The 17,110-nt window shown below is 44.9% G+C and overlaps 1 pseudogene; it reads left to right on the top strand.

Moving 5' to 3' along the window:
• Positions 1 to 16,583, top strand: part of LOC109941166 (uncharacterized WD repeat-containing protein C2A9.03-like) — a 60,717-nt pseudogene extending 44,134 nt beyond the window's left edge.
• The last annotated feature ends 527 nt before the right edge of the window (positions 16,584 to 17,110 follow it).

Below are 17,110 nucleotides of genomic sequence, written 5' to 3'. Positions count from 1 at the left end.
CTTTTCAAAAGCATCTCTTTATTTGGAAAACAAAACATTAATTGCCATACCATACCAGACTCGTCCATTCCTGTGGACACAGACTATTCGAATAGGTTTTCAAACTCTGCGCAGAGGTGTACACTTTACCCACTAGTTCGGCTCTGCGATCCCATGGCCAATGAGACCCGAATCCGACTCTCTTTCTTTCCCCGCACGTCCTAACCTTAACGGTTATCCGGAAGGAGTCAGGCCACCACCATGTCCAAACCGGACAAAACTTTCCCCCTCCTTATCCTCCCGGTGCTCCCTAGCCTTCATAACCCTGGGGTTGGACCGTACGAGTTCAGATTGAGTGACTGCCCACACAGTCTCGAGTGGTTGTACTATTAAAGAGTACAGGTAGTGAAGATGACAAACCGGTCCTTATACGAGGGGATAATCCTTCTGCTCACGCCTAAACCAGCTGAGCCATCACCTTAGGCCCTCCCCTAAACCAGGGAGTCCCTGATTATCCCACTCACAAGGTGATAAGGGTGAAAACCCTTCATCATACACATTTTGAAAAGCATTTTCTTTTGAAAACTCACACCCTTTCTCAAATCATTTGTAACAAATATATTAAGGAGTGATTGCGGCAAGCGGCTTGGGTGGCCATAATAACTTGTCACAAAATCATATCATGCATAAAATAACAGGCTGAGGGTTGTGGTTGAAAAACATAGGTAATTTATGCATCAAAGGGATCCAGTGAGCTTGCCGTGCTTATTCGGCGAAGGGGGAAGGGGAGCTCGCGGAACTGGCTTCTGGCTCCACCGCCTGGTGTAGACTTGTAGATCTGGCCTCCACGAGACGGCACGAACGCTCCGATAACTATGCAACATGAACAAGCAAACATACAAACAAGCAAGTATGCCAACAAATATTTAGTATAGTGGTCAGAATAGCGATATATGGATGGGTAGAGTCTTGAGTAGAATCTGTGTCATGTGGTGTTGTGATATTACTAGTGGTGGAGCGGAGGTGCTTACCAGGAGGGTGGACTGGAGGCGAAGCGACACTATGCGTGTAGCTGGCAGAGCAGAGTAACTGAGTGGGTGGGGTGTTTGCCTTGGCTGAGGGTGTTGAGTGTGTGTGGAGAGGGAGAGGGTAGCTGGGTGTATGTGGTGTAGCACAGTGAAGTTCACTGTTGGTGAGAATAGTGACGAATGAATCGTCTGACTTAGTATGAACATGAGAGTTATAGGCAGAATATGGGACAAGAGTATTTTGGGAGTTTTCTGGAATATGGGCCATGCTTAAGGGATGACATGGTTGGATAGGGAATAGTTTGATAAGAATTTAGAAACGAGAATTATTGGAATCTGAGTTTGGGAGCCTGGTTCGAAGGAATCTCAAAGTTAAGCGTGCTCAACTTGGAGAAACCTAGGATGGGTGACCAGATGGGAAGTTCCCACTAGAAGGAAAATCACAGTCACCGGAGTTCGTATGACTGGAATATGGGTCTGGCTAGTCTTAGGTGAACTGGACAGCATGATGGATGAGTAGTTGAAATTTGGGATGACTAGATGACCGATGAATAATAACGATGATTAGTAACGATGAATAGTGGCGATGGAAAAGTAATTATAGATATCATCGATGAATAGTAACGATGATGAATAGTAATGATAAATAGTAACGATGATGAATAGTGTATGTGAATAGTAACGATGAATAGTAATGGTGAATAGTAATGGTGAATAGTGATAGTGAATAGTTCGTATGAACGAACGATGAACGATGAATAGGAACTATGAACGAACGATGAACGATCGAATGATCGAACGAACGAACGATCGGAATTTCGGCAGCATAACGGTAGGAAAAAGATTATTTGGACGAACGAACGGACGAACGATCGAACGATCGGACGAACGGACGAACGAACCATGAACGATCGGACGAACGATCGAACGATCGGACGAACGAACGAACAAACTAAGAACAGGGGACGAACGATCGAAGAACGATCGAACGATCCTTGTGCTAGTGTGTGCTTGTGTGGAACATGGAGTGGGTGTGTGGGGGGGAGAGAGTTGCCATGAAATGGCTTGGGGTGGGATGAGAGGAGGCCCTTGCCCCTCTATTTATAGCCATGGTGGGGGGATTAGGGGGAGGGATGAGAGGATTAGTGGGAGGATGAGAGGATTAGTGGGAGATTAGCATGTATTTGTCTTGTATAAGTGTAATTAGCTTGTAGAGCTCACCGTATGACACTGGAGGCATACGTATATGTATGGGCATGAGGAAAGTTATGAAGAAAATATTTGTAGGGTCTTGAAAAATGATTCTGAAGGTATTTCTCAAGAGGAAAATATCCGGAGATACATCGGTGGAATATTTGGGCAGTATTTCTGGAAAGAAATCAAAGGGGGTTACTGGGGAAATATCTGAGCAGTATTTCTGGAAAGAATTTGAGGGGGATCACTGGGGAAATATTTGTAGGATATTTTGAGGAGGATTTTAGAGAGAATATAGACCACTATAATTTATTTGTTGATATCAACTCGCAAACAAACATTTTGAAATGAAATTTGAAATTCATTTTGAATTTAGGGTGAGTTTGAGAAAATTTCAGAATTTGAATTTTTGGGATGCTACAAATCTACCCCACTTAAAAGGAATCTCGTCCTCGAGATTCGGTTTAGAAGGGTTATGGGTATAGCTTTACTTCAGCTACATATCTTCACTTTGCAGACTCTTCGAGGAGATGGAACTTCAACAAAATCTGGCCTTTGAGGGGCATCCAGTTGCTGATTGCAAAAGCTGGTTCTGGCTACTCAAGAATCATCTTCAGGCTTCTAGCTTTTGCTTGGCAGCTTGCTTATTGAAGGAGCATAGATGCCAACACACAAACCTTTCTCTTGTGAACTCCCACATGGATTCCTTCCTTGATTGCTCTTCTAGTGCTTCATCAACGGAACTTGGGTGACCACTTCTCATCCAGAAACTTATATGCTTTGGTGATCTGGTCCTCCACAAGCTTGCTACAGGCCTTCTTCTTTTTCTCCATAGCAGGAACTTGGCTGGAACACTACCCCACTTAAAATGAATGAGGGCAGATCTCTTGAATCTTGGGGATTTGAACTCCTTGAAGTACCTCATAACAAGGGTGTTACAGGGCCTTCTTCTGCTGTTGCTGCTTGACCACGCTGCGGAGAGATGACTGACACAGGGTTGATTCTGGGAGAACCTTCTTCTTGTCTTCTCTTCACTATCTTCTTTTCTCTTCTCACTTTTCACTTTTCACTGCCTCTTTCTTTCTCTTTGCTCTTCCCACTGGAGGAGTCTATCGATGAGTATTACCATCATACAGAGGAGGAAACCAAAGATGTTGAACCATATACAACAGTCTTCAACCCAAGAATCACCAAGCATTGTGATCTTAGGGGCGAGGGAGTGGAAAAATGGAGTTGCTTGCGATTTGGCAGAGGGGGTTTATCTGGAGTGTGCTTTTGCTTTGAGCGAGATGGGAGTTGAGGGAGATGGTAGGGGGGTTTTATAGGCGAGCGGGGGTGTTCGGTTGCGGAGCAGTGGTGATGGAGTAGGTGCTACGCGGCAGCGGGTGCGATAAGGGGAGGGGGGCCTGGTGTTGCCGGCGATGATGGTGGCGGTGGGTGCACTGCAAAGGTGGCGTGGGCGGCGGTAGTGCGCTGCAAAGGGGGGCGTGGGGCGGTGGTAGTGCGCATGGAGGCGGGCACGCGTGGGGGGGGGCACGGGTGAGTGGTGGGGTCGATGACCCTGATGTTTGTGGTCTCTGGTTCCAAGAATCTTTGCCTCTGTGTATGGTAATAACTCCTTCTGTCCTCTTTTCCTGTTTACTTTGACTCAGGGGCAGTGCTTTGATTCTCACGGTCGGTCCTTTTGACTGAGCGGCTGGACTGGCTTCTTCTGTAGCTTGTTCCAGGCTTCAAGGGTAAGCTTCCCGGTATCTTCTTGGGTAAGGCACTTTTCTCTTGAGATGGGTTAAGATGAGAATGGAAGCATAAGGTGAGGATTAGATCTAATTTGTGATCTATGTTTTTTAGAGAAAACCTTTCTTAAAAAAACACACAAGCTCAGCAATGATAAGCACAAACAAATCGAATGTTTTGAATAAGGGAAGAATAGAGTTTTTCCAAAGCACGGACTACTCAGATTCGGGGGCTAAGCATAACTACTATTGCTTGGCTCCTGAATTGAGAACTATGCTAAATGCAACTTATGAGCACTAACGTTAAAGCATCACATATACACTCAAAGAGGAGAAAACAACAAGCGAAATTCATTTTGAAATGCCCTAGGGGGCCACACAAATAGAGTTTTTCAAGGCACGGGACTACACGATTACCTCTCATACATGCAGGGCTCTAGCCAAAGTGAAGAAAAACTTCACTACCCAATGCATGCAGAGGACTGGGCATACTAACTTCAGACCAGGCAACTTCTCTTCTGGCAAGGCTGACGCACAACTTCAATCTGAGATATCTCCTGGATGGGTCAACAAGGAGCTGATGTTGATGACTTCTTCCGGCGGCGACTGAGATGGCAGGACGAGGTCGAACTTTTCTTCAAGCGGGACTGACTCTTGTAGCTCCTCAGAGGGCGGCGGTGCTGGCGGGGTGCTTGCAGCTTCTTCCTTGACTTCAAGGGATGGTGCTAGAATCTTCTTCATGGTGAGGGGCTCACACAACTCCGGCGGGGGATCTTGGGAGGATTCAGGGTGCTCTTGCTTATCCATAGCCTTAGGGGAGACTAGAATTCCTTCCAAGACTATGGCTCCTTCCAGGAGTTCCCAAGCCTTCTTCTCTCCTCTGATAGAGACCGGGTGACCTTCAAGAATCTGGGGATCTTCAGCTCTCCTGGGTTGAACTGGGTTGGATGGAGCGGGCTCTTGGATCCGCAGGGCTCTACGTTGGTTATGGGTTACCAAGTAGGCCTCCATCAACTTCTGGACATGCTCATCCTTGGCTTGCTTCAGGGCTTCAACAGCAATGACTTCACGACTTTCCATGGCAGTTGCACGGGCTTGAGCTGTGGTGAGATCCACATGGAGCTTACGGTTGAGCTTCTCTGCATCTTCTGCTCGGGCAATCATCTGACGGTGGTGCCGAGCCAAGAAATCATACTGTGCATCTAGGGTGAGCAGGTATGCAGTGAGGTACACGACTGAGGGGTCGTCCTCAAGCAGCTGCTGACCTTCCAATGCACGCATCCTGGCCATCCAAACCGGACGGTCTCTCTGAAAGGGCGGAAAGAATCTGAGCGGGGTGTCAGCCACTTCTTCTTCATAGATCTGACACAGGGTCCTCAATGCCTTGCGAGCGACGACTTGGCAGGTGTCTTTGAATCTGTGCCCAGCAGCAGTGACACTCCATTCCACATGGTGTGGACTGGATCCAATGTATACAGTCACGACACACTTCTCTGTGCCATGCTCGACGAACTCACGACCATCATACTCTGGCTGGCTCCTGATTCCGAGGCGGACTGTGCATGCTCTCAGCAACTTGGGGAAACCATCTTCATTCTGGCAGAAGCTGGTTTGGCACTGAACCTCCATCTGACTTCTGAGAGAAGGAAAGGGGGAAAACATTTTTGAAATGAAGGGATGCGAGCAAGAATTTTTTTAAGAAAATAGTTTGGACTCAAAAACTTTTGGATCAGGCTAAGGGTTACGTCCTGCGGCCAACCTAACAGTTCTGATACCACCTGAAGCGTCCCCAATCCTCTGGGACTCAAATGTGATACAATTACTAGTCCCAGGAGGCTAGTAAACACATTTATACATCAGATGATTCCAGATCTGCTTAAACGAGACAAACCTATAAAGGTGGCGAACAACTTTAAGAGTTGGTCCACAACTCGGGACATATCATCAGAGTGGGGCTGAAGCAGCCCGATATACGCAGCGAAGCAAATCAGCGGTCCAACATCCACAGGCAAGGTTGGGAACAGTCGTAACTCTTACCCGATCTCCTTTTCTGAAAAACAACAAATAAGCAAGGGTGAGTACAAACGTACTCAGCAGCCCACCTTCACCCGCGGAATGGGGAAATCAGATATAATGCATGGAATATGTGGAGCTCAGGATATTTTGCAGAAACAGCAATATTTTATGCAGAGTTGTTTTGAAAAACGTTTTGTATTTTTGCAAAGCGCATCCTCTCCAAAAGGAGCAGGAAGTTTTTCAGTATTATAACAAAATCCCCTGGACTAAACCATCCAGGTATCTCAGCAGTTCCCACTGGTTTTTCCTTTTTCAAAAACAGCTACTGGACTTCCCGTCCACCATAGCTCATGGTTCAACAGCCAGACCTTTAAAAACCACTTTTCAAAAGCATCTCTTTATTTGGAAAACAAAACATTAATTGCCATACCATACCAGACTCGTCCATTCCTGTGGACACAGACGATTCGAATAGGTTTTCAAACTCTGCGTAGAGGTGTACACTTTACCCACTAGTTCGGCTCTGCGATCCCATGGCCAATGAGACCCGAATCCGACTCTCTTTCTTTCCCCGCACGTCCTAACCTTAACGGTTATCCGGAAGGAGTCAGGCCACCACCATGTCCAAACCGGACAAAACTTTCCCCCTCCTTATCCTCCCGGTGCTCCCCAGCCTTCATAACCCTGGGGTTGGACCATACGAGTTCAGATTGAGTGACTGCCCACACAGTCTCGAGTGGTTGTACTATTAAAGAGTACAGGTAGTGAAGATGACAAACCGGTCCTTATACGAGGGGATAATCCTTCTGCTCACGCCTAAACCAGCTGAGCCATCACCTTAGGCCCTCCCCTAAACCAGGGAGTCCCTGATTATCCCACTCACAAGGTGATAAGGGTGAAAACCCTTCATCATACACATTTTGAAAAGCATTTTCTTTTGAAAACTCACACCCTTTCTCAAATCATTTGTAACAAATATATTAAGGAGTGATTGCGGCAAGCGGCTTGGGTGGCCATAATAACTTGTCACAAAATCATATCATGCATAAAATAACAGGCTGAGGGTTGTGGTTGAAAAACATAGGTAATTTATGCATCAAAGGGATCCAGTGAGCTTGCCGTGCTTATTCGGCGAAGGGGGAAGGGGAGCTCGCGGAACTGGCTTCTGGCTCCACCGCCTGGTGTAGACTTGTAGATCTGGCCTCCACGAGACGGCACGAACGCTCCGATAACTATGCAACATGAACAAGCAAACATACAAACAAGCAAGTATGCCAACAAATATTTAGTATAGTGGTCAGAATAGCGATATATGGATGGGTAGAGTCTTGAGTAGAATCTGTGTCATGTGGTGTTGTGATATTACTAGTGGTGGAGCGGAGGTGCTTACCAGGAGGGTGGACTGGAGGCGAAGCGACACTATGCGTGTAGCTGGCAGAGCAGAGTAACTGAGTGGGTGGGGTGTTTGCCTTGGCTGAGGGTGTTGAGTGTGTGTGGAGAGGGAGAGGGTAGCTGGGTGTATTTATAGCTGGGTGTATGTGGTGTAGCACAGTGAAGTTCACTGTTGGTGAGAATAGTGACGAATGAATCGTCTGACTTAGTATGAACATGAGAGTTATAGGCAGAATATGGGACAAGAGTATTTTGGGAGTTTTCTGGAATATGGGCCATGCTTAAGGGATGACATGGTTGGATAGGGAATAGTTTGATAAGAATTTAGAAACGAGAATTATTGGAATCTGAGTTTGGGAGCCTAGTTCGAAGGAATCTCAAAGTTAAGCGTGCTCAACTTGGAGAAACCTGGGATGGGTGACCAGATGGGAAGTTCCCACTAGAAGGAAAATCACAGTCACCGGAGTTCGTATGACTGGAATATGGGTCTGGCTGGTCTTAGGTGAACTGGACAGCATGATGGATGAGTAGTTGAAATTTGGGATGACTAGATGACCGATGAATAATAACGATGATTAGTAACGATGAATAGTGGCGATGGAAAAGTAATTATAGATATCATCGATGAATAGTTCGTATGAACGAACGATGAACGATGAATAGGAACTATGAACGAACGATGAACGATCGAATGATCGAACGAACGAACGATCGGAATTTCGGCAGCATAACGGTAGGAAAAAGATTATTTGGACGAACGAACGGACGAACGATCGAACGATCGGACGAACGAACGAACGAACCATGAACGATCGGACGAACGATCGAACGATCGGACGAACGAACGAACAAACTAAGAACAGGGGACGAACGATCAAAGAACGATCGAACGATCCTTGTGCTAGTGTGTGCTTGTGTGGAACATGGAGTGGGTGTGTGGGGGGGAGAGAGTTGCCATGAAATGGCTTGGGGTGGGATGAGAGGAGGCCCTTGCCCCTCTATTTATAGCCATGGTGGGGGGATTAGGGGGAGGGATGAGAGGATTAGTGGGAGGATGAGAGGATTAGTGGGAGATTAGCATGTATTTGTCTTGTATAAGTGTAATTAGCTTGTAGAGCTCACCGTATGACACTGGAGGCATACGTATATGTATGGGCATGAGGAAAGTTATGAAGAAAATATTTGTAGGGTCTTGAAAAATGATTCTGAAGGTATTTCTCAAGAGGAAAATATCCGGAGATACATCGGTGGAATATTTGGGCAGTATTTCTGGAAAGAAATCAAAGGGGGGTTACTGGGGAAATATCTGAGCAGTATTTCTGGAAAGAATTTGAGGGGGATCACTGGGGAAATATTTGTAGGATATTTTGAGGAGGATTTTAGAGAGAATATAGACCACTATAATTTATTTGTTGATATCAACTCGCAAACAAACATTTTGAAATGAAATTTGAAATTCATTTTGAATTTAGGGTGAGTTTGAGAAAATTTCAGAATTTGAATTTTTGGGATGCTACACCCTGTCATGTGGTTTGTGCACCCGCTGTCGAGTATCCAACTTGAGCCCCCGGATGCATAAACCTACAAAACAATTTTAGTTCTTGACTTTAGGTACCCAAACGGTTTTGGGTCCTTTGGCATTAGACACAAGAACTTTGGGTACCCAAACACAAGTCTTTGAGCCCTTGTGTTTGCCCCCAACAAACTTGGCAACTACCTTGCCGGATTTGTTAGTCAAAACATAAGATGCATCAAAAGTCTTAAATGAAATGCTATGATCATTTGATGCATTAGGAGTTTTCTTTTTAGGCAACTTAGCACGGGTTGGTTGCCTAGAGCTAGATGTCTCACCCTTATACATAAAAGCATGGTTAGGGCCAGAGTGAGACTTCCTAGAATGGATCTTCCTAATTTTGCTCTCGGGATAACCGGCAGGGTACAAAATGTAACCCTCGTTATCCTGAGGCATGGGAGCCTTGCCCTTAACAAAATTAGATAATCTTTTAGGAGGGGCACTAAGTTTGACATTGTCTCCCCTTTGGAAGCCAATGCCATCCTTGATGCAAGGGCGTCTCCCATTATAGAGCATACTTCTAGCAAATTTAAACTTTTCATTCTCTAAGTTATGCTCGGCAATTTTAGCATCTAATTTTGCTATATGATCATTTTGTTGCTTAATTAATACCATGTGATCATGAATAGCATTGATATCAACATCTCTACATCTATCACAAATAGGCACATGCTCAATAGTAGATGTAGAGGGTTTGCAAGAATTAAGTTCAACAATCTTAGCACGCAGAATATCATTGTTATCTCTAAGATTGGAAATTGTAACATTGCAAACATCTAAGTCTTTAGCCTTAGCAATCAATTTTTCATTTTCATTTCTAAGGCTAGCAAGAGAAATATTCAATTCATCAATCCTAGCAAGTAATTTAGCATTTTCATTTTTAAGGTTGTCAATGGTCTCATGGCAAGTGCTTAGCTCACTAGACAAATTTTGACATTTTTCTATTTCTAGAGCATAAGCATTTTTAACCTTAACATGTTTCTTGTTTTCCTTAATTAGGAAGTCCTCTTGGGAATCCAAAAGGTCATCCTTTTCATGAATAGCACTAATCAATTCATTTAATTTTTCCTTTTGTTCCATGTTAAGGTTGGCAAAAAGGGTTCGCAAGTTATCCTCCTCATCACTAGCATTTTCATCACTAGAAGATTCATATTTAGTGGAGGATTTAGATTTAACCTTCTTCTTTTTGTCGTCCTTTGCCATGAGGCACTTGTGGCCGACGTTGGGGAAGAGAAGTCCCTTGGTGACGGCGATGTTGGCGGCGTCCTCGTCGGAGGAGGACTCGGTGGAGCTCTCGTCGGAGTCCCACTCGCGGCACACGTGGGCATCGCCTCCCCTCTTCTTGTGGTACTTCTTCTTTTCTCTCCTCTTGCCCTTCTTGTCATTGTCCCTGTCACTGTCACTTGATAATGGACATTTAGCAATAAAGTGACCGGGCTTACCACACTTGTAGCAAACCTTCTTGGAATGGGATTTGTAGTCCTTCCCCTTCCGTTGCTTGAGGATTTGGCGAAAGCTTTTGATGATTAAAGCCATCTCCTCATTGTCGAGCTTGGAGGCGTCAATTGGTTGTCTACTTGGTGTAGACTCCTCCTTCTTCTCCTCCGTCGCCTTAAATGCCACCGGTTGTGCTTCGGACGTGGAGGGTTCATCAAGCTCGTTGATCTTCTTTGAGCCTTCAATCATACATTCAAAGCTCACAAAATTCCCGATTACTTCCTCGGGAGTCATTAGTGTGTATCTAGGATTACCACGAATTAATTGAACTTGAGTGGGGTTAAGGAAAATGAGAGATCTTAGAATAACCTTAACCACCTCGTGGTCATCCCACTTCTTGCTCCCGAGGTTGCGCACTTGGTTCACCAAGGTTTTCAGCCGGTTGTACATATCTTGTGGCTCCTCCCCTTGGCGAAGACGAAAACGACCGAGCTCCCCCTCGATCGTTTCCCGCTTTGTGATCTTGGTGAGTTCATCACCCTCGTGCGCGGTCTTGAGTAGGTCCCAAATCTCCTTTGCATTCTTCAACCCTTGCACCTTGTTGTATTCCTCCTTGCTTAGAGAGGCGAGGAGTATGGTTGTAGCTTGAGAGTTGAAGTGCTCGATTTGGGCCACTTCGTCCGTATCATAGTCTTCATCCCCTAAGGATGGTACCTGTGCTCCAAACTCAACAACATTCCATATACTTTTGTGGAGTGAGGTTAGATGAAACTTCATTAAATCACTCCATCTAGCATAATCTTCGCCATCAAAGGTTGGCGGTTTGCCTAATGGAACGAAAAGTAATGGAGTAGGTCTAGATGTACGAGGATAGTGTAAGGGGATCTTACTAAACTTCTTGCGCTCTTGGCGCTTAGAAGTTACGAACGGCGCATCGGAGTCGGAGGTCGATGTTGATGAAGTGTCGGTCTCGTAGTAGACCACTTTCCTCATCCTCTTGTGCTTGTCGCCTTTCCGATGCGATTTGTGGGAAGAAGATTTTTCCTTCTTCTCTTTGTGGTGAGAAGAAGATTTCTTCTCCTTTCCTTTGGAGTGTGAAGAAGACTTCTTCTCTTTGGAGGATTCCTTCTTCTTCTCCTTCCTCTTGGTGCGGGACTCTTCCGATGAAGTGCTCTCGTGACTCGTAGTGGGCTTGTCGCCGGTCTCCATCTCCCTCTTGGTGTGATCTCCCGACATCACTTCGAACGGTTAGGCTCTAATGAAGCACCGGGCTCTGATACCAATTGATAGTCGCCTAGAGGGGGGGTGAATAGGGCGAAACTGAAATTTACAAATATAAACACAACTACAAGTCGGGTTAGCGTTAGAAATATAATAGAGTCCGCGAGAGAGGGCGCAAAACAAATCGCAAGCAATTAAGGAGTGTGACACATGGATTTGTTTTACCGAGGTTCGGTTCTCGCAAACCTACTCCCCGTTGAGGAGGCCACAAAGGCCGGGTCTCTTTCAACCCTTTCCCTCTCTCAAACGGTCCCTCGGACCGAGTGAGCTTCTCTTCTCAAATCACTTGGGAATCAAACTTCCCGCAAGGACCACCACACAATTGGTGTCTCTTGCCTTAATTACAAGTGAGTGTTTGATCACAAGAAAGAATGCCAAAGAAAAGAAGCGATCCAAGCGCAAGAGCTCAAATGAACACTACAAATCACTCTCTCTATCACTAAGGCTTTGTGTGGAGTTGGGAGAGGATTTGATCTCTTTTGGTGTGCTTTGCAATGAATGCTAGCTCTTGTATAGTGGTTGGAAGCTGGAAAACTTGGATGACTTGAATGTGGGGTGGTTGGGGGTATTTATAGCCCCAACCACCAAACTAGCCGTTTGGTGCAGGCTGGCTGTCGTATGGCGCACCGGACAGTCCGGTGCACACCGGACAGTCCGGTGCGCCAGCCACGTCACCAAAGCCGTTGGGTTCCGACCGTTGGAGCTCTGACTTCTGGGCCCGCCTTGATGTCCGGTGGTGCACCGGACATGTACTGTAGAGTGTCCGGTGCGCCAGCATGGGCGTGCCTAACCTCTGCGCGCGCTGGCGCACATTTAATGCGTCGCAGGTAGCCGTTGGCGCCAGAAGTAGTCGTTGCCCCGCTGTTACACCGGACAGTCCGGTGTACACCGGACAGTCCGGTGAATTATAGCGAAGCATCTGAAATGAATTCCCGAGGCTGGCGAGTTCCTGAGGCCGCTCTTCCTTGGAGCACCGGACATGTCCGGTGTACACCGGACAGTCCGATGAATTATAGCGGAGTTGCCTCTGAAAATTCCCGAGGCTGAGGAGTTCTGCGCGAGGTCCCCTGGTGCACCGGACACTGTCCGGTGCGCCACCGGACAGTCCGGTGCGCCAGACCAGGGAGCCTTTCGGGATGCCTTTAGCCTTCTATTTTGAACCCAACTTTGGTCCTTTTAATTGGCTTGTTGTGAACCTTTGGCACCTGTATAACTTAGACACTAGAGCAAACTAGTTAGTCCAATTATTTGTGTTGGGCAATTCAACCACCAAAATTATTTAGGAACTAGGTGTAAGCCTAATTCCCTTTCAAGCACGCGACCCATTTCCCATTAACAAGGCGCCAGACCTCCCGACCTGATAGGAATTGAACATAGAGGCATCAGCACACACATGAATGTTTGTACCACTGTCCATCCACCACTCAGGTGAATTACAGACTGAAAGAACAAATGGTAAAGAATTACCATACCCAGATGTTCCACCTTCAGTTTCAGTGGTTACAACATTAGCTGATTTCTTGACTTGAGTGAACTTGCGATCAGGGCACTCTCTTGCCCAATGTTGATCACTGCCACAGACAAAGCATCCTCCCTTTCCCTTGTTATTGTTGTTCTTCTTTTTAAACTGTGCTGTTTGAACAGGTTTATTCGCATTCTCTTGTTTGTTCTGGTTTTTCTTCTTGTTAAACTTGCGGAAGTTTCTCTTCTGCACCACATTAGCAGTAGAGGTCTCAACAGCTTTCCCACTGTCCTTTGTTCTAGCCCTTTCCTCAACATCAAGAGTACCAATGAGCTCTTCCACATTGAACTTTTGTCTCTTATGTTTGAGAGAGGTAGCAAAGTCCTTCCAAAATGGTGGCAACTTGGCGATTATACCGCCAGCCACAAACTTGTCAGGCAAAGGACAAGGAAAAAGTTCGAGTTCCTTAGCTAGTGCCTGAAACTCATGAGCCTGTTCCACTACAGATTGGTTCTCAACCATCTTGTAGTCATACAGCTGCTCCATGAGGTACAGCTCGCTACCAGCGTCAGTTACTCCAAACTTTCCGACAAGTGCATCCCACAGCTCTTTCCCTGTGGGAAGGATGATATAGCTTTTCTGGAATTTTGTATCCAGTGCGCTAATTACTGCTCCTCGAAAGAGGTTGTCTTCAGCCTTAAACTTAGCCTCATCCTCAGGAGGTAAGTTGGCAGGCTTGCCCTCAGCAGCATGAAAACAAGACATTGCAGTTAGCCACAATTCCATCTTAGCTTTCCATATCAAGAAGTTTTTACCATCAAAAGGATCAGGCTTTAGCACAGCAGCAAAACCTCTGATAGAAAAATGCCTAACATTAGGTTTTTGGATTGTTAAACTTATAGGCATTTTCCGTATCATTTTAATTCCATAAATTAATATTATGATGATGACATATAAAAGATAATTAATCATGACATCAAATATATCCATAACAATATGGATCATGAGAACATAAAGCATATGAAATATATAAATCATATAAATACGATAAACATGTAAACTGACTGAACAATTGAAAATAAACAGATGGAAACATAAACAGCATGACTGTAAAATTAAAACAGACAGATCTATCATATTATAATAAGACAGAACAGATAAGATAAAATCATTCCTACATATGAAACAACATAGATGAATATATGAAACATGTATAATCTCCAGAACACAAAACAGTAAGTAAATAAACTGATCGTACCCTCCCATGCGCTCTGATGATCCAGATCCTTGGCCAGCTGCTTTTGTCATGTTGGAGATGTTTTGGGCAGTCGCGTAGACGCTCCCCAAAAACCTAATTGCCGATCCCCGTGCAAGGTCTCGAACGGCACCGGCTTCGGAGGCACCTGCCCTCTCGCTTCTCTGTGCGCGCAGAGTCACGAGATGGAAATACCCTCACTCGGCGGCTAGACTGTGATTCTGAAAGTGTTTCTCGCGTGTACCGAGTGACAGGGGTGCTCCTCTATTTAACCTCTCGCAGAGGGAAGCTGAAGGAGAAAGGTCGCCGAGTCACGCCAAGAGTCGGTCAGCTCTCGCCGAGTCATCCCATGAGTCGGCCAGCTCTCGCCATGAGTCGGTCAGCTGAAGGAGAAGGGTCACTCGGCTGACGAAGAGACAGACAACTGAAAGGTTAACGCGGTTAGTGAGTGCTAAAAATTAACACAACCACACCGCGCCTGCCTGCCTCGCCTCGCCTCGCCACGCCCGGCCCGGCCAGCGGCGGCGGCGCGCGCGCGTGTGGCACGCCCTTGTCCATTTATTGACTTCTCAAGTTAGGTAGAATAAATCCCACCATATAAGTCAAGCCAAAAGACCCTTGGACTTCCAATGTGGTACTATTGGTATTCTCCACCATTACACACCATAGAGTTTATTCAATAAATGGGTCAAGCCCATAAAAGATCCAACAATCCCCACCAAACTCTAGGGTTTGTAATGATGAAGTATCAGAATCACAATCCTTTGATATACCAGTGTTTCGATGGAGACTGTTAAGTTGAACATCCATCTAGAATAAGAGTTTCACTCATTCACAACTGAACAATGGACTATGCCTTGAATTGACAGTTTTGTGCGAAATAAGATTCACTCAAATCCTTTGCTGATACTAGGCTGCAAAAGGGTATTCCCGCTGTTTAGAAGCATATGAGTCACACTTCAGTGCCTTTCATGAGTATTTAGGGATTACCCAAGTCCCATAGACTGTGACCAGCAGTCTGACTCATATAGGTGTATTCCTCAAAAGATGTTCTGTAGGACAACATCTCACTTTTATAAGACTCTTGGAATACATTAAGGTAAAAATCATCTTGCCTTATAGATAGGAAAGATGTGCATCAGAAATGAGTTAAGCAAGGATCTTTCCTCACAACCACACCACGCCCGCCCGCCTGCCTGCATCAGAAACGTGGTTCATCTATTAGCTGCTTTTAACTGGAGACATGCAAACACATCTAGCTAATAGTCCAATTAACTATTAGTTGCAACCTTAACTGCCCATTAGTTGGTTCAATTCATGCTACTAGTTAGTCAGCTAAATTTACTAGCAATTTTTTAGCCATCTAACTATTCGCTCTAATTATTTAAGCATGCCTTAAATCTAGCTACTGAAGTTAGTGTTTATGTTTTGTCAAAGAGCGTGTCTTAAATGAGGACAGAAACACATTAGTGCATTATGTCTTGGCCCCTGTTTTAATTTTCTACAGCATACATCGTTGATCCCTGATGGTAAACTTGCTGCTATTGTGGGGGACAATCCTGAATTCCTGATGGACTTTTGATTGACGCCAATTCAGGAAAGGTAAGTGGAACGTAGTGTACAATCACTGATTTTTATATAATAAATGTATGATTGATATATACAAGCTTGCATTGCATCTGTTTGTTTCTCGCAAACGGTTCACGAACTCATTCCATGGCCATTTGGATTACTCCTTTGCATCAGCAAGGAACCTAGATGACAGAACATTGGTCACGAGAAACCAAGACAAGGCGTGCAAGGTCTCGAACGTCCACAATCTGTCTAATTGTATTGGGTGGCAACGTCGGAGCCATCAGGTTGATTCGCTACACACCCAATGGAAGTCCATGGCCATGACTAACACGCGGAGTTCATCCACATCTTTGATGTCGGGAGTAGGTATAGCAGGAGCTGGACTTCTTTGGTGAGATCACAAACATATAGTTCAGTCCAAACACTGAAGATCTCTTTGTCGGTGTGCATGATCGCGCCTTCAGCTGTCTCCTACAGTTCAATCGGCGACGGTTCTACTCATACCTTGATTACCCTGAACTAGGGTGTAAATGGTGTCAATTCATCATTTATATGACAAACTATAATTGGATTGGTGAACTAGGTGTAAATGGAGTCAATTCATTAATTCAAATACGATTATGTGTCGTTGCAACACATGATTATTGTACTAGTATAAAGAATATAACAGAAATGATCGTGGAACAATGGACACAAGAAAAACAGAAAGTAACTAAAAAGAAAAAGAAAAACACACTGCAAAAAATAAAAAATAAAACAAAGCTTAACTATTAGCATTCTAATTCACTCAATATCATGTGAATCTATTTGGATCGACGAAAACTATGATGATGATATGTATCAGAGAAACTCATTAACACAGTTCAAAAATTATCCAATGAAAAATAAATCAAGTAAACTACTAATGTTCTTGTGATAGTCTCTCTGTCCTAGTATATAAGGCGTAACTACCTCTGGTTCAGAGACCAATAAATGTATTTAATTCTGTCTATCAACACTAGTATTATTGCATTGATGTATGTGTGTTTAGAAAGAACACACTTTATATTGTAAGACTAAAATAAAAGGTGGTTATGCCTTATATACTAAAACAGAGGGACTAGTATAGAACCTATTTTTACCACTTCAACAACTTTGGACGCTAACGCACAAGTAGATCAGGAGCAAACCTAGATGTTGGGTGAG

This window comes from Zea mays, chromosome 7 (genome assembly GCF_902167145.1).
Source record: "Zea mays cultivar B73 chromosome 7, Zm-B73-REFERENCE-NAM-5.0, whole genome shotgun sequence".
Taxonomy (NCBI): domain Eukaryota; kingdom Viridiplantae; phylum Streptophyta; class Magnoliopsida; order Poales; family Poaceae; genus Zea; species Zea mays.
This window is presented reverse-complemented; position numbering and strand designations above follow the sequence as displayed.